Below are 26,058 nucleotides of genomic sequence, written 5' to 3' on the forward strand. Positions count from 1 at the left end.
CTCTTTTATTCTTCTTATTTTACAGAATTTAATATTTTAATCATTTTAATATAATTTTTTAATTATTTTGTTTCTCTCTTTCATGTATCCATCTCTTAAAATAACAAAATAACGACTTGTCAACAATCAATTTATTTAATAATAGATGCAATATTTAAATATGATATCTTGTTAAACAAAATTTAGAAATCTATGTACATTCGTCCATCATATTTCATGCAATAATGTAATGTTATGGATTTGAATATATTGGAAACACAACTTTGTTCTGACATAATAATATTTTTTCAACAAAATAATTTTACTCTCTACTTATAATGTCATAAGAATTTTTATATATTCATCCATCCGTTCATCTCACCATATATCTATATGGTGTCCCGCAACATGATGTTCACACTAAAACTATTATGTATTCTTGGTGTCATTCTTAGTCAAAAAGTCTTAATACACATATGTCCTTAAGTCGATTGTTTTAAAGTTACAGTAAAAAAACAAAATTGCATAAAATAAGATATGTATTATTTATTAAAGATGATAATATTATTTATTGAATGATAATATTAAATAATAATTAATTATTTTATAAACTGTGCGATAAAGTAAGTCATAAAGATGCTTTTTTCGCACTTGTGCGGTAAAGTAAGTCATACATTGAATCGTTAAGAAATAAGCCTCTTTCCGTACGCTAAACAGCAATCGAAAATCAAACTTTTGTGACTGGCATTATGAAAAACAATTACCTGCATTGTCATAGTAAAAAAATTAATAATAAATAAATGTGTCAATAATAATTAAAAATTATAAATAAATAAGTAAGTAAATAATTGCTTTTGCATTTTCTCGCTACAACTTTAAAACAATCGACTTTAGGGCATATGTGTATTAAGACTTTTTGACTTATTGTTAGAATGACACTAAGAATACATATAGTTTCAGTGTAGACATCACGTTGCGGGACACCCTGTATATATATCGGTACATCTGTACATTCGTGCACAAAAGTACATAAACTATGAAATATTGCATAAAATATTCATTTTTCAATTATCTTATTTCAATACTTTTATGCATAAAATAATGAAAGAAATCAATTGATATAAAGAAAGTTATTTGCAAGAAAAAGTATATAATTTTTAACTAGTAGCTACATATTTTTTTTGCAAACAACTATACGTTTTTTTAACCAATTGATTTCTTTCAGTATTTTATACATAAAAGTATTGAGATAAGATAAATATTTTATGAAATATTTCATAGTTTATGTATCTTTAGTGTCAAATTTAGATATAAAATATCTCGTAAACTATTCATTTTTTGACTATCTTACTGTTATAACTTTTTATGTCGAAAATTGTGAAGAATCAATTTATGTAAAAAATTATAGTATTCCATTAATATAATATAATAAAAAATGAAGAAGTTTTTAGTAATAGTCGATTAAAATAAGTACCTGCGTATATATACATGTATAATTGGTCAACTTTAGATGCTTGTATTTGTATCTCAAAATAACTATGAAGCAAGTTGAAATTATATAATTTATCTATGCATCAAAACTTTAGAAAAAAGCTATAGAAAATGGTAATTCTCTTTTTGTTTCTTAAATTGTGTAATACTAAATAATAATACAATTTAAATTATGCGATTTATTAATTAATTTTATCATGATGCGGCATTTTTCTTATAAACAATATTATTCCTCGTCAATATCAATTATATTTTTACAGAATTATATATATATAATTACATGATTATAAATATTTAATAATCTAATTACGATCCTCATATATGTTATATATTGAATAAAATAATTATCCAAAACAATAAATTAACATAAATTAACTCTTTGAAAAGTATTACAAATAGAAAAGAAAAAAGAGGATAGAGAATTCTTAGAGATTGATTAATGTTAACGGATTCAATTTCTTTTTTTTTCAAATTTTTGCTATGAATACTATTTGACGAAAAATTAATACAGTATTTTATTCTTTTTATACTCGTATTTATGTTCTGTTAATTTTTTCATTACAGTTTTTATGTTACATTTGTTGAATCTTTCATATATAATACTTGTTTTAAATTGTTGGAATTTGGAAATCAAGCAGATCTGTTACAAAAAATTTAATGAGACGGAAACGTATTAAACATATAAATGTATTAAACGAGAAAGCTAGAAACCAAAAATGAGAAGGAAAAAGTCTTGGAAATAGAGCGTAAAAGAAGACCAGTATACAAAAGTTTCGAAAGGTAGAAGAGAAAATTTGCGGAAGAGAGGTAGTAGTATTTCAGATCTCCACTTGTTGCTTGCTTCTTGATGTAATCGGCAATGTGTGTGTACGTGTAAGGTTAGAAAACTTGACTATACAGAAAATTTTCTTTTGGTTACTCTGTCTCGTTTCCCTCGCGGCCATAAAAAACATCTTTTTCTTTAAATTCCTACACATCTTTCTTCTTTCCTTTTTCATTGTTTCTTCCTTATTTCCTGCTTTTTTTATATTTATCCGTGCAAAATTAAGCAAACCCTTAATTAATACATATGATTAGATCATTAGGTACTTTATTCCAAGGAGATAAAAAAATTAAAATGCAATGTCAATTTATTGTCATATTGATCAAATTGGACATCAATTTGATATAAATTGATCAATATGATGTCAAATTGACATCATTTTGACTTATTTATTCTTCTTGGGTTAAAATGGAAATGGTATATACATCTCGTTGAAATCAATCCAATTATATATATTATATATTAATTAAGGGTTTTCTTATATTTTCCATGAGTTACACATTATTGTAATTTTGAAATATATTAGTATCCCGCAAACACTTTCTACTGATTGTAGGATTTTTTATTTTATTAATATTAATTAATGAAAGGCTCGTATAAATTAAACAAAATTAAACAATCATATATAGTAGGCCAACTATATAGTAACCAAACCTCTATCAGGGAAAACAATACAAGATACCGACATAATAGCTTCATTGGACGTTGTTTCATTATTTACTAATGTTTCCGTAGATCTTGCATTAAACGGTATCAATAATAGATGGCATTTTATAGAGTCACACACAAAGATTCCCAAAAATGAATTCATAGGTATGATAAAATTTATATTAACTTCTACATTTTTCACTTTTAATAACATAACTTACAAACAAATTTATGGGACTCCTATGGGTTCCCCACTTTCTCCGATCATTGCCGATATAGTCATGCAGGACTTGGAAACATCAGTAATTAGTAATTTAAATTGCGAAATGACTTTCTATTTCCGTTATGTAGACGACATTATTTTATGCACTTCCGCTGACAATATTACATATGTTTTGAACGAATTCAACAATTATAACGATAGACTACAATTTACATTGGAAAAGGAGGATAATCGTTGTATAAGCTTTTTAGACATAATGATCAAAGTAATAGATAACAAAATTTATTTAGATTGGTATCACAAAAAGACATTCTCAGGTAGATTACTTTCATTTTTTTCAAATCATCCGACTTGTCATAAAATAGGAACAATTTATAACTTGGTAGATAGAGCTTTATTACTATCACATCCGCAATTTCACAAAAAAAATATAGAGAAAGCTATTAACATTTTGCTATCCAACGGTTATCCTCTTGATCTAATTTTCACAGAAATAAAACGCAGATTAAAAAATCTCTCAACTAAGAAATTTAACAAGCCTAATAATAACAATATAACAGATACTAATAATACTAATACTAACATTAAATATTTTGTCATACCATATATAGAATCAATATCTGAGAAAGTTGCTTCAGCAATAAGAAGACCTGACGTAGTGGTAGGATATCGTTGCATTAAAAAATTAAATGACTTCATAAGAGTTCAAAAGGACAAAAATAATTGCCCCACGAATTCTAACGTTATTTACAAATTGAATTGCAACGATTGTGACGCCACATATGTCGGACAGACAAAAAGACAGTTAGGAACGAGACTTAAAGAACATAAAAATAATATTAAATTAGACTCTGCTAGACATTCGGTTATCACGGAACACATTCTAAACGAACAACATACATTTGACTGGGACAATATTAAAATTATGGATCATGAAAAGAATTACCAAAAAAGACTAATATCTGAAATGATCCACATTAAAGAACAGAAAAATGGAATTAATTTAAATACAGACACCGAATTGTTAGACAGTAGTTATTTTGACATACTTAAAAAATTTGCTGAATCATAATTTAGAAAAAACATTGGTAATAAATAAATACATCACGCTCTCTATTTTGACATTTGGTATTCAGACTTCGCAACACACACTTGAAATATCGGGGAAAAGGACTTGTTAAAACGATAATGTAAGTTGAAAGATTTTTTAATTTTTTCTGACATTGATTTAATTCGCGTATTATATCCGTAGCATGCTCAAATATCGCATAACTTGGCATCTCAGACCAATCGCCTTGCATATCTATTGGTCAACAGCGAAGAATCGTTTCAATTTTATATTTTAATATTTAACTAACTTTGTATTTTTAACATCTAACTTTATATTTTAATATTTAATTTTTATGTATTGATAAAGACTGTAGTGCAGTCGAAACGTTTACAATTTATATCGATTCTGTAACGGAATGTTAATTTAATGATTTAACTATTAATAAAAAAAATTTTTTACATCTTATTTATTTGCTCGTTTAGTTGGCCTACTATATATGATTGTTTAATTATGTTTTTTATTTTATGCTTTTCGATAGTAATATTCAAATTATTAGTGTTAATACACCCAGACAGCACAGAATATTTATAAAATATTTATACAATAGAATATTTATAATAATTATTTTAATATTTTATAAATATTTATCATAAATATTTTATAAATATTTTTGGAGTCTCAGATTCAATAGATAATGAATATTTATCATACATATCAGAAATATTTACGATAAATTTGATGGTAAATATTATAAATATATTTATTAAATCACTATGATACAGATTTTTTAAAATTTATATTTTCTTTAATAAATACTCAGAAATCATGAGTTAAAAAAACGTAATCAACGATTTTTTAATCAAAACAATCGGTTGATATAGTCTAATCTAAAATTTGGTCGATTAGATGTTTTTGTGTTTTTCAAACTCTATTAGCCGTTTATAAAAAGTTAAAAATGTGTAAAAAATATTTATAAGTAATTTATTAGACATTTTAAAATAAAATATAAACGTATAATATATACACTGAAAATACTTAGGCAATACAAATAAATTTACGTACACATCAATATATACGTAAATTTATTTATTAAAAGACATTCTGTTGCAAAATGTAGCTCAAAAATAGAAATAATTTTATGACATTTTTAATTTAATTAATTTCCGTTTTTGCTAGCCTTATATAATTCTCACGACGAAAATCAAATACGAGAAAGACACGTTACATAGTGGTGTAAATGAAAGAACTAACAATTTAGTTAAAAAATATTTACAAAATAATTACTATAAATATTTATCTTTACATACCATAAATATTATATGAAATATTTAATCTGTTTTAATAATATGTTAAATAAAGATTTTTATAAAACGTTTTCAAAATATTTATATAATAAATCTTTCTATTTATATAATAAATCTGTTTAAAAAATAGGAGAGCTGACTGACAAATATTCTTATTAATGTTTATATAATAAACTTGGCAAAATTGATTTCGACGTAACTAGCAATTTTATTCAATACTTTCATGACGTTTCGACCATTTGGTTGTGGTCCTTATCAAGTGAGAATTCCATCAGTTAAAATGAGATTAACGCAACATAAAACCGATCTTATTTAAAATTAATAGTTAAAAGAGGATAAATATTGTGTGCTGTCTGGGCAGTATATTATAAATCATTTTAATGAGATCAAAATGGGTTACCTATCATGAAAGATAGTAGATATGATCAAAGTGATAAGATTATTGCATGGAAATAACTTCAGAGCTACTAAAAAGGGAATATACTCGTATATCTATGAAAGTGCTTCTAGAGGGAGATTTTATATCAATTTTATAAGTACTTTGTGACATTAGAACATTAATTCAAAAATTACAAAATTACTCATAGAAATACCAAGAAAACCTTAAATAGTACATATGGTTGTATTTGATTCTACAAAACCCACAATTTTTGTTTAAAAAAACAAAAATTGATTTCCATTTAAAAAAAGTGATGGTTAGTAAATTTCTCGAAAATAACGCCATCTGTAAACAAATTGATATTGCTATCTCGTGTTTTCCGCTTTAAAGTCAAATAACTTTTACACGAAACATTTTTTTGTAAAAGGCGTAGAAAAAAAATATTTAGGATGAAATGTATTTTTAAATGTCTTATTTTTCTTTGAAGTGTTATAAAGTAAGATTAGGATCAGTGATGTTTGTGTACATTGTATTTGTTATAGAAAGTGTTGGAAAGGTTTGGGTTAGGTTAGGTTAGATATCTTCTGGAAGTAGGAGAAGCGAAATTCATTGCGTCCACGTATCAAGGTTAGCTTCTAGCCAATCTAAAATATGTGCATTACACAATCCTGAAGTTAGGTGTAGAATGAACTTCGCTTCATCTTAAGTACATACGTGGATGGCTCCACTTCCGGAAGATATAATCTAACCTAACCCAAATCTATTTCTGACTTCGGTCTGGTTCCACAATTTAACCGAAATTCAACTTGTTAATGGACGATTTAATTATGTCTAATATCCGAATTCAATCAACGTTAATTTACAAATTCTTATTTTATACCTAAAAATACACAAAATTGTGAAGTTTTATCAAAATTATAGAGGACGGAGTTCTCCTTCAGTATTATACCCTTGTAAACTTGATCTTATACATGTACTATTTTCACATATACATATATGTATATTAAAAAGCTACTCACAGTCAAGTATAATGTATTAATTTTTGCAGATTATTATCTGATCTGATTTAAAATTTATCACCGAATCATCCTTGCATTCTTAAGAATGATATTATCATCTTGTATAGTCAAAACGATTTAGATTTAACATTGAAAGAATTAAAGTGATGAACAAAAACTTGGCGTGCTCGGGTTAAGGCATTAAAATAACATAAATTTTCTAAGATTGCTTAAAAATTAATTTGTAGATAATAAAAAATAAAATTTCTGTGTTTTGCATTATTTTATCTATACAATAGTCTTAAAATTCTCAAATTATGTATAACATTTTCACAGAAACCGAGAACGTTATTTTTGTTAACGGTCATATCACGTTGTTCAAGCACCAGTTCTCGTCTGATCACTGAAGTTGAGCATGGTTAGTACTTAGATGGGTGACCGCTTGGGAACACCACGTACTGTTAGCATTCTCTTTTTTTTGTTTTAATCTCAAATCTTATCGATAATGATGTATATTTTTTTTGTATTAAATTATACATACTTTTTATATAAAGATCTGTTTGATTTATATTTGTCTTAAATCATTGGTTTTAATTATTTCGGTAACAATTGCAATAAAATGTTAATTTATAATTTTTATCTTTGTTATTTTGATTTTTATTAACAAATTATTAATTTTATATAAACAAATTAATTAAAAATACAAAAAATACAAATTAATTAAAATTCTAAAAAATTTATTTGAAGAATATATTACAAGCCCAAATAACGTTCAAAATATAAAAATACAAGAATAGCAAAATTACATTATTTAAAATGGAATATTTTTGAACACAAAACAGAAATCTTATTTATTACTCTACAAATTAATTTTATAGATTAATTTTTAAGCAATCTTATGTTTTTGTTCATCATTTTAATTTTTTCAATGTTAGATTTAAATCTTGTTGCGCATGCGACACGTCTATAAAGTAAGAAGAAAATTTTCCATTTCGTTATGTTCGTCGTTTTCTGTATGTAAAAGATATCAGAATTGAAGAAATTTCTAAAGTAGAAATTCAAGCTTCAAAACCCTTTTTTAAAATTGAAATTCTCATTTTTCGAAACAAAATTATAATTACAAGGTAAATTAATAAGATCGCTCAAATACTAATAACAAGGATAGAAAGAATATACACTGTGCGAGACTAATGCTTAGCCATTCGCCAAGTCGAGAAACAATCTCGAAATTGAGATTTGAATTTCTCTTTCCTCTTTCCCTCCTAAATTGATGAAGACGAGAAAAATATATCGGTCCGAAAAAATTGGCTGAATCGGAGGAAAATTATAATTATTTAAAATTTACCGGTTTTTTGAACAATTTTTTAAGTCCTTAATTATTTTAAGGAATGTATATTACCAAAATAGTACTCGTATTAATATATACATATATTGTATATTCAATAAAAATATTTTGTTAGGTTTAAAAAGTAAAATTATTTTGAGCCTTTCCTACATTAAAATATTTCTGACAAAAGACTGTTCTTCTTTATTGATTTCTATAATAATGTATTATATAAATATTAAAAATAAAATATTTAAAGAAGTAATTTTCTATAAACTTTCAATCTAAGAAGCAATTTTCCTTACTTTTATTTTTTTCCTTTCTTTAGTGTTATTTCTTTAGTATTGTGCGCATTTCCGACATAAATTCAGACAAAACTATATTCTTTTATTAATTTCATAAAGTATAAAAATACTAAAAAAATGTAATGTTTAAAAAATTTTTTATTTAAAAAACAATTTTTTTTTTCTTATTTAATCTTTGTATTTATTTATTCTTAATTATATTAATTAATTGTATTAATTTATTCTTATTTTATTCTATTCGTGCAAATCTATTTATTGTAAATAAAGGAAAGCTGACATCTTATAATTATTATACATTATATACAAATCACATCAATGCAATTTGAACAATAGTGTAATAACACAATTTCAAAAACTTTGTAATTTTTAATATTTTAATTTTCTTGAATTAAACATTTTTCTTAGTATGAGCAATAAATGAATAGTATTTAATACTTCTTACAAGTATTCATTATTGCTTTAAATAAATAGTTGTATCACATAATACATCTTTTCTGCTTTTTATTTTTTTTAAAAGACGCGGAAAAATAACTTTAAAAACATGATTTTTTAAAATTTACAATATTGTGTCAATAAATAATTTTAAAAATTAATAAAGCATTAAAGAAGAATCTGTGTTCTAGATAATAAATCGATTAGATGGTATTTAAATGTAATGAATTTATAGATATAATATATGTATGATATATATATATATATATATATATATATATATATATAATATATTTATATAAATATGCAATTTTAAATATTCAATTTAAGAACCAGTGCTAATTAAGAGATATGGGAATCTTGCATGCGCGCATGAGAGAGAAAGATTAATTTGCGTTATTGATCCTACATTAATAAATTTTGGCTCAATTTAGTCAAAAATATGTATATGATTGTTATATAAAATGAATATATTAATACTATATAGTAACAGACTAATAAGAGTCAAACGAAAAATAAGTTGCAAACATAAAATTGTCTTTAAAGAAATTTAATCTAATTTAATATATATTTAATTTATCCAAAGTTATATAAGTTTCTTTTCAGATTTTTTTTATTTTTAGTAAGGATCAATAAGAAATATATAAAATGGAAAATAGATAGTTATAATATAAAGTAAGATATAGTTATCAGATATAGAAAAAATACATATGCAAATTACAGAAAAAATAAAATTTTACGTTTTGACTTCCAAGAACTCCTAGGGACTTTCATGAAAATTAAGTATGACAAAATTTTATCGATTCTATAACATTGATTATCAAAATTATTTGTAATATATAATTGCTAAATTAGTATTTATAATAATTCTATATTATGATAAATTTATGATTTTAAAAGTGACAAAATATATGTATTTTTATAGAAAAAATGTTGAAAACATGAATGAATAAAAATAAAAATAATATAAAAATAAAAAGTTAAAAATAATATAAATTTAATGCAAGAAAAAGTGTTACATTTGTTAAAAATAAAAGATACACTTAATTTTTCTTATTAAGCATAGACAAAATTTAGGTAATTGTAACTTAAAAATAAACGCAATTTAAATACAAAAAAGATTTTAAACGTTAAAATTTCCACTTCTATACAACACAACACACATAACACAATAATAGCTGAGGAAAATAATTTTCCTTGAAACTTATGCACTATTATTCTTTTAATTATTACTTTAATTATTATAACTATTAATGGGGGGCCCCGTTAGCCTACAAATCAATTACCAACAGCATCATTTGCCGACATCCCATTTGCCAACACCTCGTTTAACTATAAAAAGTATTGCCAACAGATCGATTGCCTATTAATGCTATTGCACACAAATGAAAAATGAAGAGACGGACGTACGTTTGCACACATAACAGTTTTGCGCACAAATCATATTGCACATAAAAATTATTGCCTACAAGCTCTATTGCGCACAAATAACAAAATAAGAGACGGAAGACCTCGATGAAGTTCCGAAAAATATACTCACCCCCGATTATTTTAAACTCAGTATTCTTACATATTTTTATGCGTTGATTACAAATATCATAGTGAGAATGGGCGACTATTTGATTTTCATGGTGAACACCATGGAAAACCATTAAAAAATTAGTTTTTTAGGATTATCTCAGTAAATACGGAAAATCATGATAAATATTTTAGACAAAAGTTTTAGATCTTACAGAGATAAACATTTTATGTCTTATTCATTTTTACTGTAATAGTTTTCAACAAAAACGATGGAATTTAAATTTTGTATCTGCGTTTTTATATCTAAGCACTTTGCAATATACAATTCCACATGGGTTTGCAACTTTTCACGCAAAGCGAGGTTCCACGCAAACCTATTTGTCTAGTTTTTTAATAGTGGAGCCCTCCGCAAAGGGACAAAATTCATTGTTTACACGCATACACTTTTCCACACGTTTTCTGTAAGATCTAAAACTTTTGTCAAAAATATTTATTATAATTTTCCGTATTTACTAAGATAAATCCTAAAATACTAATTTTTTTAATGGTTTTTTATGTTCATCATAAAAATCAAATAGTCGCCAATTTTCACTAAGATATTCGTAATCAGCGCATCAAAATACGTAAGAATACTTGAGTTTCAAAAAATCGGGAGTGAGTCTACTTCTTACGTCTCTTATTTTGTTATTTGTGCGTAATTGAGCTTGTAGGCAATCGATCTGTAGGCAATAATTTTTTTGTGCAATACGGTTTGTGCGTAATAGAGCTTGTAGGCAATCGAGCTGTTGGCAGTAATTTTTGTGTGCAATACGGTTTGTGCGCAAAACTGTTATGTGTGCAAACGTATGTCCGTCTCTTCATTTTTCATTTGTGTGTAATAGTACGAATAGGGAATCGATCTGTTAGCAATACTTTTTATAGTTAAACGAGATGTTGTCAAATGAGATGTCGGCAAATGATGCTGTTGGCAATTGATTTGTAGGCTATCGGGGCCCTCCCCTATTAATCGCTCAGGTAATTTAAATTATGTTTTTTTTACAAGAGAGCCATTGCAATTTATTCTTAGTCTTAAAAATAAGTTATTTAGGAGTCATTACTTTATGTTAAGACTAAAGTTCTCTCCTCTGAAGTTTTACTTTACTGATAAAATCTTATTTTATATTATAGAAATATTTCATTAAAATCTATGATGAAATAAATGTGAATAAATTTTTTAAGTGAAAAAGAGAGATGTAAAGATAAATAGATTTCGAGACAAGTAGGACGCAATAATTGCAATTTTTATAATGTGTTTATATTGTATATAAAAACGTATCTTAATCTTGTTTCTTTCTTTAGCGTTATTTGTTCGCAAAATTTTTTTATATTTTCCTCTCTCTCTCTCAGATTATTTTCTCTTACATCTATATTCTTCTCAACTTTCATTTTATATTTTCTCCTTTGTATGTATCCGCTTTGTATGTGTTCATCTTTTCTCTGTCTCTTCTTGTCCCCATCCTCTTTCTCCATCTCCATCTATAAAGGAAAACCTTTTAGAAGAAGATCGGATTAACTGCGTTTTCCTTTCTTCATTCTAAAACAAGAGATGCAATTCATGGGGCAATTTTTTTCTTGAATAATATACTTTTACTCATTAAAGTATAAATCTATTTTGCAATTTATATATAATTGTTTTCAAAATCATATTGTTCCAGAAAAGAAAGAAAAAGGAATTAAAAGACAATATTACTGTGCAGCTATATACATCTATCATATATACATAATCAACGAATAATAAACGGTAGAATCAACTCACAAGGTCGAATATCGCTATGTTGCCTTGCGTTTGCTCAAGAATCCATTAAAGTGTTTTTCAAGACCTCGAGCAAATGTTGATTTTACAAATTTCTTTGCTCGAATTTGTTTGCACTGTTGATAATCACTCGGTGCTTATCGAAAGGTGGCCAATGTTTTCTTCTATTTTATATGGTACAAGCTATTTATTTTTCTGTTAATATAAACGTGATATAACAAAGACTTTTTCGAGACTAAAAAGTCTTTTTAAGTTTCCCCCTTCCTTTTTTGCTATTTAGTTCTATCTTAAAAAAAATAGTAAGTATTTAGATTTTTGCTACTTTTTCAATATTATTAAGCGAAAATTGCATAATTTGACAGTTTGAATGAGAGAATTAATTAAAATGTCAAATTAGTTTTAAAATATAAAACCATGATATATTTTTTCAAAGACTATATTAATATTTACTTACATCGGAATATATTGTAATTAACTTTTTTTATAGATTTACACAGACTTTTCAATTTTTAATTTATAAAATAATATATCCTTTCCTTAAAAAGTGTATGTTAAGTCGATTACTCGAATATATCGAAGCGTTGAAGCCTTTTTTTCTGTGATGCTGATTGGATGCTGGCGCGTTGCGATATATTTGTGGTTAGGGTAGGTGCGTATAGCGTTCGAGCGCCTCGTAATGTAAAAATTATATGTTCTATTATGTACATAATTTGAATTCCCAAATTTTTATTATGTACATAATTTTAATTCGATGAATTAAATTAATATAATACTGTAGCGTCATTTATATCTGTATTATTTGTTAATCAAAACTAGATAACACAAGCGCACGCTTCGCGCGCGCTAAACAAACTTTTTCTCCGCGAGGTTACATAATTTTAATTCGATGAATTAAATTAATATAATACTGTAGCGTCATTTATATCTGCATTATTTTTTAATCAAAATTAGATAACACAAGCGCACGCTTCGCGCGCGCTAAACAAACTTTTTCTCCGCGAGGGTACATAATTTTAATTTGCTGAATTTCAATTACGTACATAACTTTAATTTTTGAATTTCTATTATATACATAATTTTAATTCAATGAATTTAATTCATCGAATTAAAATATTCGATCGAATATTCGATGAATTAAATTCATTGAATTAAAATTATGTATATAATAGAAATTCAAGAATTAAAGTTATGTACGTAATTAAAATTCAGTAAATTAAAATTATGTACCCTCGCAGAGAAAAAGTTTGTTTAGCGCGCGTGAAGCGTGCGCTTGTGTTATTTAGTAGTATAAAAAAATAAATGTAACATCTCTATTATATTAATGAGAGATAGATATAGAGATTGAGATATAGAATGATTCATTAAAAATTACTACATCTAATAAATCTTAAAATATGTTTAAAAAATATTTTAAATATAAAAACTTGGTTCTAAGGAAAAAAAGAAAAATGACTTTGAAGGCTTCAAAAATTTTACTTGTAACAAAATTCTTTATGTCTTCTTCGAAATAATAATCATAAAAAAATTTTTATTTTTATTCAATAATTATCATTAAAATTCTTTTTCTTTTTGAAGTCAAATAATTCTTTTATTTGTATGCGAAATAAATAATTTTCTATAAAATTCATAAAATTAAAATTTATCAAAAATGGTAATTTTTAACGATTAACCCTATATTTACATAATATTTATTTATTATGTAAAAAACTTTCTTCTTTCTTCCTAATCAAATTTTCTTTTATCTTTTTTCTTTAAAACAAAATATAAAATAAAGATTCGCATTTCTTTAATGTCTTCAATATCTAATATTAATATTATTTAATTGTGCAAACTACTCTCATTCTCATATATCGTATTATCTCAACATATGACACAGGTGTAGATATGAATGCAAGTTGGTAGTTCGATTTGTACACTAAATAATGACTCATATACCGAGTCATGAAATCGTGAGTCTAACATCTATTTTCAATCAAGTTTCTTCAAATTATGTAAAATGCTGTAACATATATTGCTATATATAGAAATTTAAATCATTGCGAGAAAAGATGGTAAGTTGTGTTTGATATAGAACGAGAAAAATAATTTCTCATTAAAAATATGATTATCGATCCGATAGATTTAGTTTTAAAGAATTAAAAATTATTATTAAAAATTATTATAATTATTAGTAAAATTATTAATTATTATTAAAAATAAATATGACATATATAATACTTTTGTTACAATATCAGATACACAAAAGTATCAATCTTTCTCGTTACAGAAACAGATTATTAGAGGAAATATAAATACTAGAGGCAAAAGTTGCCTAAATGGCATCGTTTTCAAAATTGTATTTGCAAAATTGCACTTGAAAAATTATATATATTCTTCTCAGGCTCTTACTAAAATCAATAAAAAAAATAATGTTGTACAACTTGTCAGAATGCATAGCATTTCATGTAGCACTTAGGATAATAACATAATAACATCTGTTAGGATAATAACATAATAACATCTGATAACATAATGAAGTCTTTATTATGCAAACAATAGGTATATAAATCATCACTGGAATTTCAAAAGACAAATCTTAGTATACATATATATGACTTAACTAGTGTAGTGGAGAAATAAGACTAACCTAACTTAGTACATATATATTCTAACTTATTATTTTATTATGATGTAGAATGCAAAGATAGTTAAATAGATTTCTAAGCACATAGTCTAGAATATTCCTAAGATTAAACTATAATATTTCTAATATACTATTTAATTTGATAAATAAAAGCTCGTATAAAAATAATTTTATTTTTCACACCGAAGTATTTTTTTAGCATGGAATACATACATACGTGGATTTAATTTTAACAGTCGTAGTGCAATTTAGAAGATTTGTTGTTTGAATGATATTGATTGTAAAGGTTTATAATGCCGTTTTCACTATTTAAATTTAAATTAATAAAAATTAAAAAAAAATAAAAAACAGGAAAATATCCTTTTATAATGAAATTTAAAATATATAATATTTTCTAAAAAGTGACATTTAGGCAACCTTCTAAGAAACTAAAAAACAAGAAACCTCAATACACGAATACTTCTATTAAGTATACTTATATACTATATATAAATGTACTATATATAAATGTACTTATATAAAGAAAAATAGTTAAGTTAATTATGTCTTCAAAGATAATTATGAGAAAGTAAATAGCATCTTCAAAGTAGATTGTTTCAGTCTGTTATTTATGAAAATTAATTTTGAGGGATTTACAAGTTACACACAAACTTACTAATTTGATTTTGGATTTGACTTTGGACGAGCTACCTCTAAATAAGTTTGGATTAGAATCATAGTTTGTTAGCATTTTTATTAGTCGTTTCCAACATCTAGCTAATTTTCTATTTACAATCTGACGTATTAATTGTAAATGAAAGAGTTGGGAGAATTGCTCGTATCATAGGAAAAGTTAGAATCAAATAAAAAAAATTTTAACTATATAAAACTATAATTTCTAAAATAATCCTGTCAGATCATACATCCTTGTATTTATTTTAAGCACTACACATTTTTTATTATAATAATATATCCATATTATGTAAAAAAAATATGCATATCTCTCAGTTCTCTAAAAAAAAAGATAAGTGTAAAAGATTTTGTGAGTGATCATTATATTCAGAATAATTTTAGTTAAAATCCTTTAATTTAACTTAATGTCTATGTTATGATCTATCTGCTTTAGTTAAGAAGATAATAAAAGGGGTGACCACTTATACTAAAAGCATCTTATATAAGATCTATTATCGAGGAATAAAAACAATATTTTGTTAGATTTGGAGAATAAATTTTATGAACTGTATAGAATAAACAACATAGTATAGTTTAAGATATTTTAGATCAGAGATATTATAGATTATACTTATAAAGATCTATTTTATTATTAATTATTTTATATAATTCATTAGTTTAATATCAGTACCATATCGTAATTATATTATAAATATTATAATTCAAAAAATTATATAATAATTTATATGGAATCATTATTTTAAGTAAACTTCTATTTTTACGTCTCAAATATAGACAGTAAAACAATTTTCCACTTAGCCGGCCAATTTCTGAGTAATCAGTTTAATCTTTTAAATCTTTATTAGAGGAATATGTGAAAAGCAAACTATGTTTTTAAAAGATATGTTTCTAATCTTATTTAATACCGGCATTTTATAAAAATTTTACATCAGTTTATGACAAAAAATTAATATTTTAATAATTAATACTTTCATATTAGAAATTATATAAATTATTATAAATATGCCAATATAACAGCAAATAAAAATATAATCAGATATTATAATCATGATTTTATAAATAATTTGACACATCTTATTTTTTAGTCTTTTTTTCAAAAAAATGATATAAATTGTTATTTATAAATGCTAAAAGAATAAATTCTATTCTATGCATTATAGAAATATACTTTAATAGTTGTTTTTTATTTTTACAATATATATATATATATATATATATACTGTAATATAAATATAAAAATATAGTTAAATAAACTTAATATGGTTATGAAAATATTTATTCCCTCATTTATTATTTATTTTTTTTTAATTATTACTATCAGCAAATAATAAAATTAGGAAGATATTAATTAAGACCATTACATTTACTAAAAATGTAATTATGTGTATAAGATTATTATTATTATTATCAATATTATAGCAATAATAATGATCAAAATAGAAAAATCTCATTGTCAGTCAATAATTATTTTTTACAATTATAGTCACTAATATCTAATATTTTTCTCTTACAGAGCTCATATACCTTATTATATTTACACTTTATTATATTATCCTACACTATATATTTTTGAGACAAACTACAAAACTTTTTAGATTGCCAACCGTTTTTCTTTATTGATCTAAATAACAATGTAAGATTACTAAAGTATAACTTTTTAAAGACTTGACTTAAAAGGCAATTTTCTTTTCTCTTGTTTATTCTTTCTTTCGTCTTGTTCTTGTTTAGTACTCTGTAATTTCGACACAAACTATAAACTCATTTTTCCTTATTTGTCTTAATAATAATGTAAGAATTTTAAAAGAAAATTTATTTTTTAAAAACTTCTTTTTAAGAGTCAATTTTCTTTTCTTTTATTCTTCTTTTTGTGTTATTTTTTTATATATTGTAAAAAAAGAAAAATATCCAGAAATATCTTATAATTTCTAATAGTTGAATCTCTTTAGTTCATATGAGCTAACTAACAAATTAATGGTGTTAAAATATCTCTTAAAATAATCATTATTTTTAATCAATACAATTCGTAAATTTTATTATAGTAAATATATTTACTTATTTCTGTTTTCTTAAAAAAAACGAAAAAGTGTATTAAGCGCGATTATCATTCACATATGACATGTATGATACATAACAGCAAATAATTTGAAATTAATAAAACATCACGAGAGTACACATTAAATTATAATGGTTCTATTATATATATATACACTAATAAAAAAAATTATCGCAACACGCAATTAATATCAAAATTTCGTGTAAATTCAAATAAGTGTATCTCCACGAAACATTATCGTATTTGAAAATTTTGTTTTGTTTTAAAGGGTGAAGTCTCTACTTTAAGAAACTTTCGTTCGATTTTAATTTTATCTTCTCTCTCTCTCTCTCCACCTCTTTAAAAAGTAAGATGTTTTTTTTTCAAAATTGCAAAATTTGACGAACTCTAAGGAGTAAAATAAATTTTTTTTTGTAAATCTTATTCAAATTTTCGTAAAATATGGATTTTTTCCTACAAATTAAAAAGAGCAAAAGTCATATGATTTTTTTGGCAGAGTTACAGCATATCAAAGTTATCTATGCATTTTTGTGCAATTATCATCAGTATTAGCTACACCCGACGTGCACCAACGATGATTGCGCGACAAATTGCTAATGAAGATTTCCCTCACAGAATCAGTGATCAAACAATTAGAAGACGTTTACGTGAACGTGGTTTAAGATCGCGAGTTCAACATTTTTCTCTCCAAATGTATGGATCATTTTTTTCATACATTAGAAGAGGAAAATGTCGAACTTGCGATCTTAAACCACGTTCACCTAAACGTCTTCTAATTGTTTGATCACTGATTCTGTGAGGGAGATTGTCATTAGCAATTTGTTGCGCAATCATCGTTGGTGCGCGTCGGGTATCGCTAATACTGGTGATAATTGCACAAAAATGCATAGATAACTTTGATATGCTGTAACTCTGCCAAAAAATCGTACAAACTTTGCTTTTTTTTAACTTGTAGGAAAAAGTCCATATTTTACGAAAATTTGATTAAGATTTACGAAAAAAAATTATTTTACTCCTTAGAGTTCGTCAAATTTTGCAATTTTTGGAAAAAAAACACCTTACTTTTTAAAGAAGTGGAGAGAGAGAGAGAGAAGATGAAATTAAAATCGAACGAAAGTTTCTTAAAGTAGAGACTTCACCCTTTAAAACAAAAAAAATTTTTCAAATACGATAATGTTTCGCGGAGATACGCTTATTTGAATTTACACGAAATTTTGATATTAATTGGGTGTTGCGATAATTTTTTTGACCAGTATATATATATATATATATATATATATGTATATATATGGTATTTAAATGTAATAAATAAATTTATAATTATTCTTCTCCTTAGTTATTTCAATGAAATAGAGTTTCAAATTCCTATTCAAATTTCCATTAAAAACAGATATAAAAAATTTAGTGTAGCTGTTAAACAAGATAACGTAAGATAAAAAATGTAATGACTTTTTCTAGTTTAATGTCTGATATCTGATACAAATTCAATAGAAAATTCAAAATATTAAATTATCAAGAGACACGGTAGTGTCTCGCGACCAGTTAAGGGCGTAGCGGAGACACCGTGTATCTTAACGCGAGTCGGACATTTGAGTCTTTATAATATTTCGAATCCTCAATAATGGCTGAAGCAATCGAGTTTATACTAGACTTAATCGATAGATTGAGTTCGAATTATATAATAAAAGTGTCTTTATTTCTGCTCTACGTGATTTGTAAGCAGAGATATATAAATGCAAAGTCGAAATATGAAAAATTTCTATTAAGAAACGTCCTCGTCATCATTATCATCATTATCATCATCATTATCATCATCGACCACGCATACATAGTAGTATCGTGCTACACGTATTCACACGTATACAACACATGCGCACACATATATCACACGTACACAACACATGCAAGATGCATGTAGTGGTAATTTTGTCCATCTCGCACGTTTTACAACAGATGGCGATAGTGGCGCTCCGCCATATCGGCAGCGTGCGGGGTTATGTTGGCTAACTCTCTCTCTCTCTCTCTCTCTCTCTCTCTCTCTCTCTCTCTCTCTCTCTCTCTCTCTCTCTCTCTCTCTCTCTCTCTCTCTCTCTCTCTCTCTCTCTCTCTCTCTCTCTCTCTCTCTCTCTCTCTCTCTCTCTCTCTTTCTCTCTCTCTCTCTCTCTCTCTCTCTCACACACACACACGCACACACACACACACTCTCTCATTCTCACTCCCTCACTCACTGTTCGTCTTGTGTACTTATTCAGTACATTCATGATTAAACATCTATATGCATTAATGTGAAATTTACTTACAATTAGTTTACTTGAAATATTCAATCTCTAAAGTGTTTATCTTATAAGATAGACAAAAAAATCTGAGTAAATAATAAGAAAAAAAAACAAGGATTATTATTGTCATAATTTTTTATCAATTAAGTACTCTCAACTATCCAATAATTAAATAAATACGTACAAATGTGCGCGCGTGTACACACATACACATATTGATATTAAAGAGATTGAAGGAGAGGAAGGAGAAGATAAAAATTTAAATATTCACATATATTTTCAAATATTATATATGAATTTATAGTTTACATATCTAATTAATAATGAATTTCTAATTATATTAAACATATCAAAATAAAGACATACATGTATTTATCAAATGAATAAAATTATTGAATACAGACTTAAAAAATTTATTAAACATAGACTTAAAAAATTAATTAATTAAACATATTCCAAATTTAGAAAAAATAAACTTTATTTATATATGCAACAGCTTTTTAAACTAAATTTTTAAATTCTATTTTATATTAGACAATTATCTCAATCAACATCTACGTCCACATTAGCTGCACTGCAGACTACCTCTACAGCCACATTATCTGCTCCGCGGATATAGCGTTATGCCAATACGATACATTACATGTACTTACTTACTTGCCTTTACTGTACCAACTCTTGTTCTTTCCACGTAATCATGTTTTTACAGTTATCGTTTGCTGTATATCTTCCAGCAAACTTTATTTCGTGTGAAGTGTATTTAATTAATTAAATCTCTGCGAAAGATTGAGAAGATGAAGGGATAATTCAAACTATGAAGACATGGTTACATGGAAAAGACAAGAGTTGATACAATAATAAAGACATACATGTATTTGTATCCTGCTGGCATAAGGTTATAGAAGTTGATTGAGATTGAAAAATAATAATGAAAATAATAAAAAAAATAAAGACACATGTATTTGTATCGTGCTGGCATAAAGTTATAAAAGTTGATTGAGATTGAAAAATAATAATAAAAATAATTAAAAAAAGGAAATATTCAATCATCATTTAAAAGCATATTTGAAATCTGTAGAATAAACAGTTTTTGCAAAAAATGTGGAGCATTAGAGCTCTAGTAAGTCTAAAAATAAATGTAAACATCAATTAATAATAACTGATGTTATATATTATATATATAAACCAATTTGTTGCAATATTCACTATAAAAGGTTGTAAGGGTAAGATGGCTAAAAGTGAATAATTTAAAAGATAGTTAACATAATTTTACATAAACTGAAATATTTCATAGAATAAAATATTTGTAATATTTCGAAGTTTATGTAAGATTATGTAAAAATTATACCTTTACAACTTTTTATAGTAAATATTGCGAGGAATCGATTTATATGAGAAAAATTAAGGTAATTCTATTTTGAAAATATAAGTGACCTTTAAATAACCTTGAAAATCGCCGTTTAGGAAAAAGTCTGTGTCAACTTTTTCTTTTTCGAAATCCTGCAACTTTTATCTAAATTTAATAGAAAATGTATAAAAAATGCTCGACATTAGTACACACACACACACACACACATATGGGTAAATTTATATAAATAGGGTGCTTTAGGAGGAATGATCAGGATTCTAGGATATGATTGTACACATCATTTTAAGCAAAGAAGTTTAGATAAACATGTTTAATAATTGTTCTATTCCGGTCATAAAAATATACAAAAATGAATGATATAATCTCTAAAAACTCACCTTTAAAAAAAGGTAAAAAAAGGCGACCAGTTAAGGGCACGCCATTAACAAAAATTATCCATTGCAAACCCATGTAGAATCCTATCCTATTGCAAACCCATGTAGAATCCTATAAAAAATTAATCATTGCAAACCCATGTAGAATCCTAGGCAAAATTAACCATTGCAAACTCATGTAGAATTGTATTAAAAATGATCCATTGCAAACTTATGTAGAATCCTACATTGCAAACCCATGTACAATAGAATTGTATGAAAAATTATCGATTATAAATTCATGTACAATCGTAACAAAAGTAATGAAATAAAAAAAAATTGCGCCAAGTGAAAGTAGAAACTTGTACCAGTGGAAAATTAAAGTTGCAGACATATATAGAGTCGTATAATGAATCAGTAAAAATTTAAATTTGCAAATGTAGAATCGTACCATAAAAAAACTTATCTTTTAAAAAAAAAGATAAACAAGATGCCAAGTCCATGCGCCATGTAAAAAAGAAATAAAAAAATTTTAGTTAAAAAAACTGGGAGCGCTGCTAAATAATATTCTAACAATATTAAAATTAAATTGTTACTTTTAAACTCATTACAGTTAAAATATGTTTTGTGTTTAAATTAATTAATGTTACTTTAAGATGCATTGTAATTTTGAAACTTAGCAGCGCGCCCAGTTTTTTTAACTAAAATTTTTTTATTTCTTTTTTACATGGCGCATGGACTTGGCATCTTGTTTATCTTTTTTTTAAAAGATAAGTTTTTTTATGGTACGATTCTACATTTGCAAATTTAAATTTTTACTGATTCATTATACGACTCTATATATTTCTGCAACTTTAATTTTCCACTGGTACAAGTTTCTACTTTCACTTCGCGCAATTTTTTTTTTATTTCATTACTTTTGTTACGATTGTACATGAATTTATAATCGATAATTTTTCATACAATTCTATTGTACATGGGTTTGCAATGTAGGATTCTACATAAGTTTGCAATGGATCATTTTTAATACAATTCTACATGAGTTTGCAATGGTTAATTTTGCCTAGGATTCTACATGGGTTTGCAATGATTAATTTTTATAGGATTCTACATGGGTTTGCAATAGGATAGGATTCTACATGGGTTTGCAATGGATAATTTTTGTTAATGGCGTGCCCTTAACTGGTCGCCTTTTTTTACCTTTTTTTAAAGGTGAGTTTTTAGAGATTATTGGAATTAACCAGAATAAATGAAAAAATTGTTCGTTTACTGCTTATTTTGAAGCACGAAATAAATTTAATTAATTTTTTAACTTCCGTATAAATTTATATTCAAATTTTATAAATTAAATTTAATTATTTCCATAATACATTTTATTATTCATTTAATTAAGTTGAAGCTACCATTTGCTATGTAGAATATAATTACAATATAACACACACATGTTATATTACATATTTATGAAAAGAAAATTACAATTAATCGATTATATCATCATTAATATTTGCACATCCATAATATTCAATTTTATTGGCACTTGTAACATTTAAAGGGGGTTTTTGATCAAAATGCATTTTGATTTAAATGGGGGTTGTGATTTTGTGAAAAATGGAAAAAGGGGGCCCATTAAAAAGATACCCTTTAAAAATTTTTCCTTTTTATTTCCAAAAAAAAATTCAATTAGGAAAATATCTATATACTGTTTTTTTTTTTGTCCCTTTCATGTAAGTTTTTGAAAAACCCCCACCCCCAATAAGTTATTCTCTTTTTTGTTTTAAATACAAAAAGGTTTTTTTGTAAGGTGGTTTTTTTTTCCCAAAAACCCCCAAAAGGGCCCCCTAATAGAAAAAATTAGCGACCTTTTAAAAAGGATAAAAACCCCCTTTTATTAAATAAAATTTAAACAAAAATTTTTTTTTTTTTTAAAACCAAAAAAAAAAAAAAATTAAAAAAAAATTTAAAAAGGGTTTTTTTTACCTGTCGTTTTAATTTTGGGGGAAAAATTTAAAATATTAAAAAACTTTTAGAAAAACCCAAAAAAAAATTTAAAAAAATTTTGCTTTAATTTAAATTTTTTTTTAGATTATTTTTTAAAAATTATAAAAAAAAGTCAAAAATAAAAAAAAGGGACCCCTTTTTAAAAATTCCTCAAAAGAAAAACTTTTCCTTTTAAAAAAAAAAAAATAAAAAAAAAAAAAAAACCCCCCAAAAAAAATTTTAAAATTTTTTTTTTTTAAAAAATTTTTAAAAAATTTTAAAAAAATTAAAAATTTAAAAAAAATTTTTTAATTTTAAATTTAAATTTAAAAATTTTAAAATTTTAAAAATTAAATTTTTAAAAAAAAAAAAATTTTTTTAAATTTTTTAAATTTTTTAAAAAAAATTTCCCCCCCCCTTTAAAAAAAACCCCCCATCTCCCCTTTGGTCCGGGGGGATCCCAAAAGGGTTTTTTCCCCCCCCCCCGGGGGCCCCCGTTCCCCCCCCCTTTTTATTTTTATGGCCCCCTAAAACCCCTTTTTTTTATTCCCCCTTAAAAAAAATTTTTAAATTAAACCCCCCCCTTCCAAAAAAAAGGGCCCCCAAGAAAAATCCCAAAAATTTTTAAAAACCCCCCCGGGGCCCTTTTTAAAAAAAAAGAAAATTTGGGAAACCCCCCGGGCCCCCCAAAAAAAAAATTTTTTTTTTCCCCCTTTTTTAAAACCCCCCCCCCTTTTTTGCCTTTTTTTTTATTTTTTAGTTTTTTTGGCCCCCCAATTTTTTTTTTAATTTTTTTTAAAAAATTCAAAAAAAAATTTTTTTAAAATTTTAATTTCCCTTTGGAAAAAAAGGGGGAAAAAATTTGGGGGGGGGTTTTGGGCCCGGGGGGGGAAAAAAGGGTTTCCCTCGTTCCCCCGCCGGGCGGGGCCCCGGGGGGAAAAAGAAAAAAATTGGATTGGGGGGGTTAAAAAAGAAAAAAAAAGGGTAAAAGGGGCCCAAAAGGGCAAAAAAAAATTTAGGGGGCGGTTCCCCCCCATAAAACCCCCCCATCCCCCCTAAATTTTTTTTAAACCCCCTTTTTTTCCCCCCAAAAACCCCTTTAAACCCCCTTTTCCCCAAAAAAAAAATTTTTTTTCTTTTTATTAAAAATTAAAATTTTTTTTTAAAAATTTTTTTTAAAAATTAAAATTTTAAACTTTTTAAAAAAAACTTTTTTTTTAAACCTTATTTTTTTATTTTTTTTTTTTTACAACCCCCTTTTTTTTTTTTTTTTGGGTTTTTTTTTTTTTCCCCAAAATTTGGGCCCTTTTAATTTTTTTAAAATTAAAAAATTTTTTTAAAAAAAAATAAATTTTTAAAAAAATTTTTCCCAAAAAATTTAAAAATTTTTTTTTTTTTTAAGGGGCCCCCTTTGGGGTAAATTTTTTTTTTAATTTTTTTTTTTCAAAAAATTTTTTAAAATTTAAAAAAATAAAAAAAATTAAAAATTTTTAATTTCCCCAAAAGGGAAAAAATTTTAAAAAGAAAATTTAAATTTTTGGTTTAAAAAGGGGAAAAAAAACGTAATTAAAATTTTCCCCTTAAATTTAAAAATCTTCAAATTTCCAAAAAAAAAAAATTTTTTTTTCTTTTTAATTTTTGCAAATAATTTTTTTTTTTATTTAATCGTTTAAAATTTTTTTAGTTGGGAAAACTTAAATTTTTAAAAATCCAAAAAAAAAAAAAAAAAAAAATTCAAAAGTAAATTGATATTTAAAAAATTTTTTTTTTGAAAAAATTCAAAATTTATTTTAGCTTTTTTTTTTATGTTTTAATTTAACCCCCCCTTTTTAATTTTTTAAAATTAAAAAAAATTTTTTTTCTCTGTAATTCTCTTTTATTTTTAAAAAAAATTTTTTTAAATTTTTGTACCCCCAAAATTTTTTTTTTATTTCTACCCAGCAACTAAATTTAAAATTTTTTCAATTGAATATATTGGGGGGTCCATTAAATTTTTTTTATAACGAAAAAAATTAAATTTTAAAAAAAAAAATCAAAATTTTTAAAAAAATTTTTTTTCAAAAAAAGAAAAAAATTATATCTTTTTTAAAAAAAATTTTTCCCCTACATATATTTTTAGTGGATTAAAAAATTTTTTAAAAATTAAAAAACATATTTCAAATTTTTAAAAAAAAAGTTGCGAAATTTTTTTGGGTTTTTAATTGTAGGAAAAATATCGATTTTTAATTTTTTTTCTTTAAAAAAAAATTTTTTGTTTTGTTTTGTGTTTTTGTGGCCCTTTCCCCTTTTTTTGACTTTTGTTTTTAAAATTTTTAAAACCCTTTTTGTTTTTGTTTTTTTTGGGGTTTTTTCCCCTTTTTTCCCCAAAAAAAAGGTTTTTTTTGGGAAAAATTTTTTCCCCCCCTTTCCCCTGTTTTTTATTTTGTTTTTTTTAAAAATTTAAAAAAATTTATGGGGAAGAAAAG

General features: G+C 25.1%; 1 protein-coding gene and 1 long non-coding RNA gene across 4 annotated transcripts in view; both read left to right on the forward strand.

The window, feature by feature from the left end:
• The window catches only part of LOC114939094 (TOX high mobility group box family member 4), a 132,015-nt gene that overhangs the window by 45,161 nt on the left and 60,796 nt on the right, over positions 1-26,058 (forward strand). The window lies entirely within an intron of this gene.
• LOC146720948 (uncharacterized) lies at positions 4,116-4,680 on the forward strand. The gene is made up of 2 exons (XR_014925838.1): positions 4,116-4,354; positions 4,417-4,680. It is a non-coding gene; the product is annotated as an uncharacterized LOC146720948 (long non-coding RNA).

Source organism: Nylanderia fulva, unplaced genomic scaffold (genome assembly GCF_048542155.1).
Source record: "Nylanderia fulva isolate GAGA-0341 unplaced genomic scaffold, ASM4854215v1 Scaffold58, whole genome shotgun sequence".
NCBI lineage: Eukaryota > Metazoa > Arthropoda > Insecta > Hymenoptera > Formicidae > Nylanderia > Nylanderia fulva.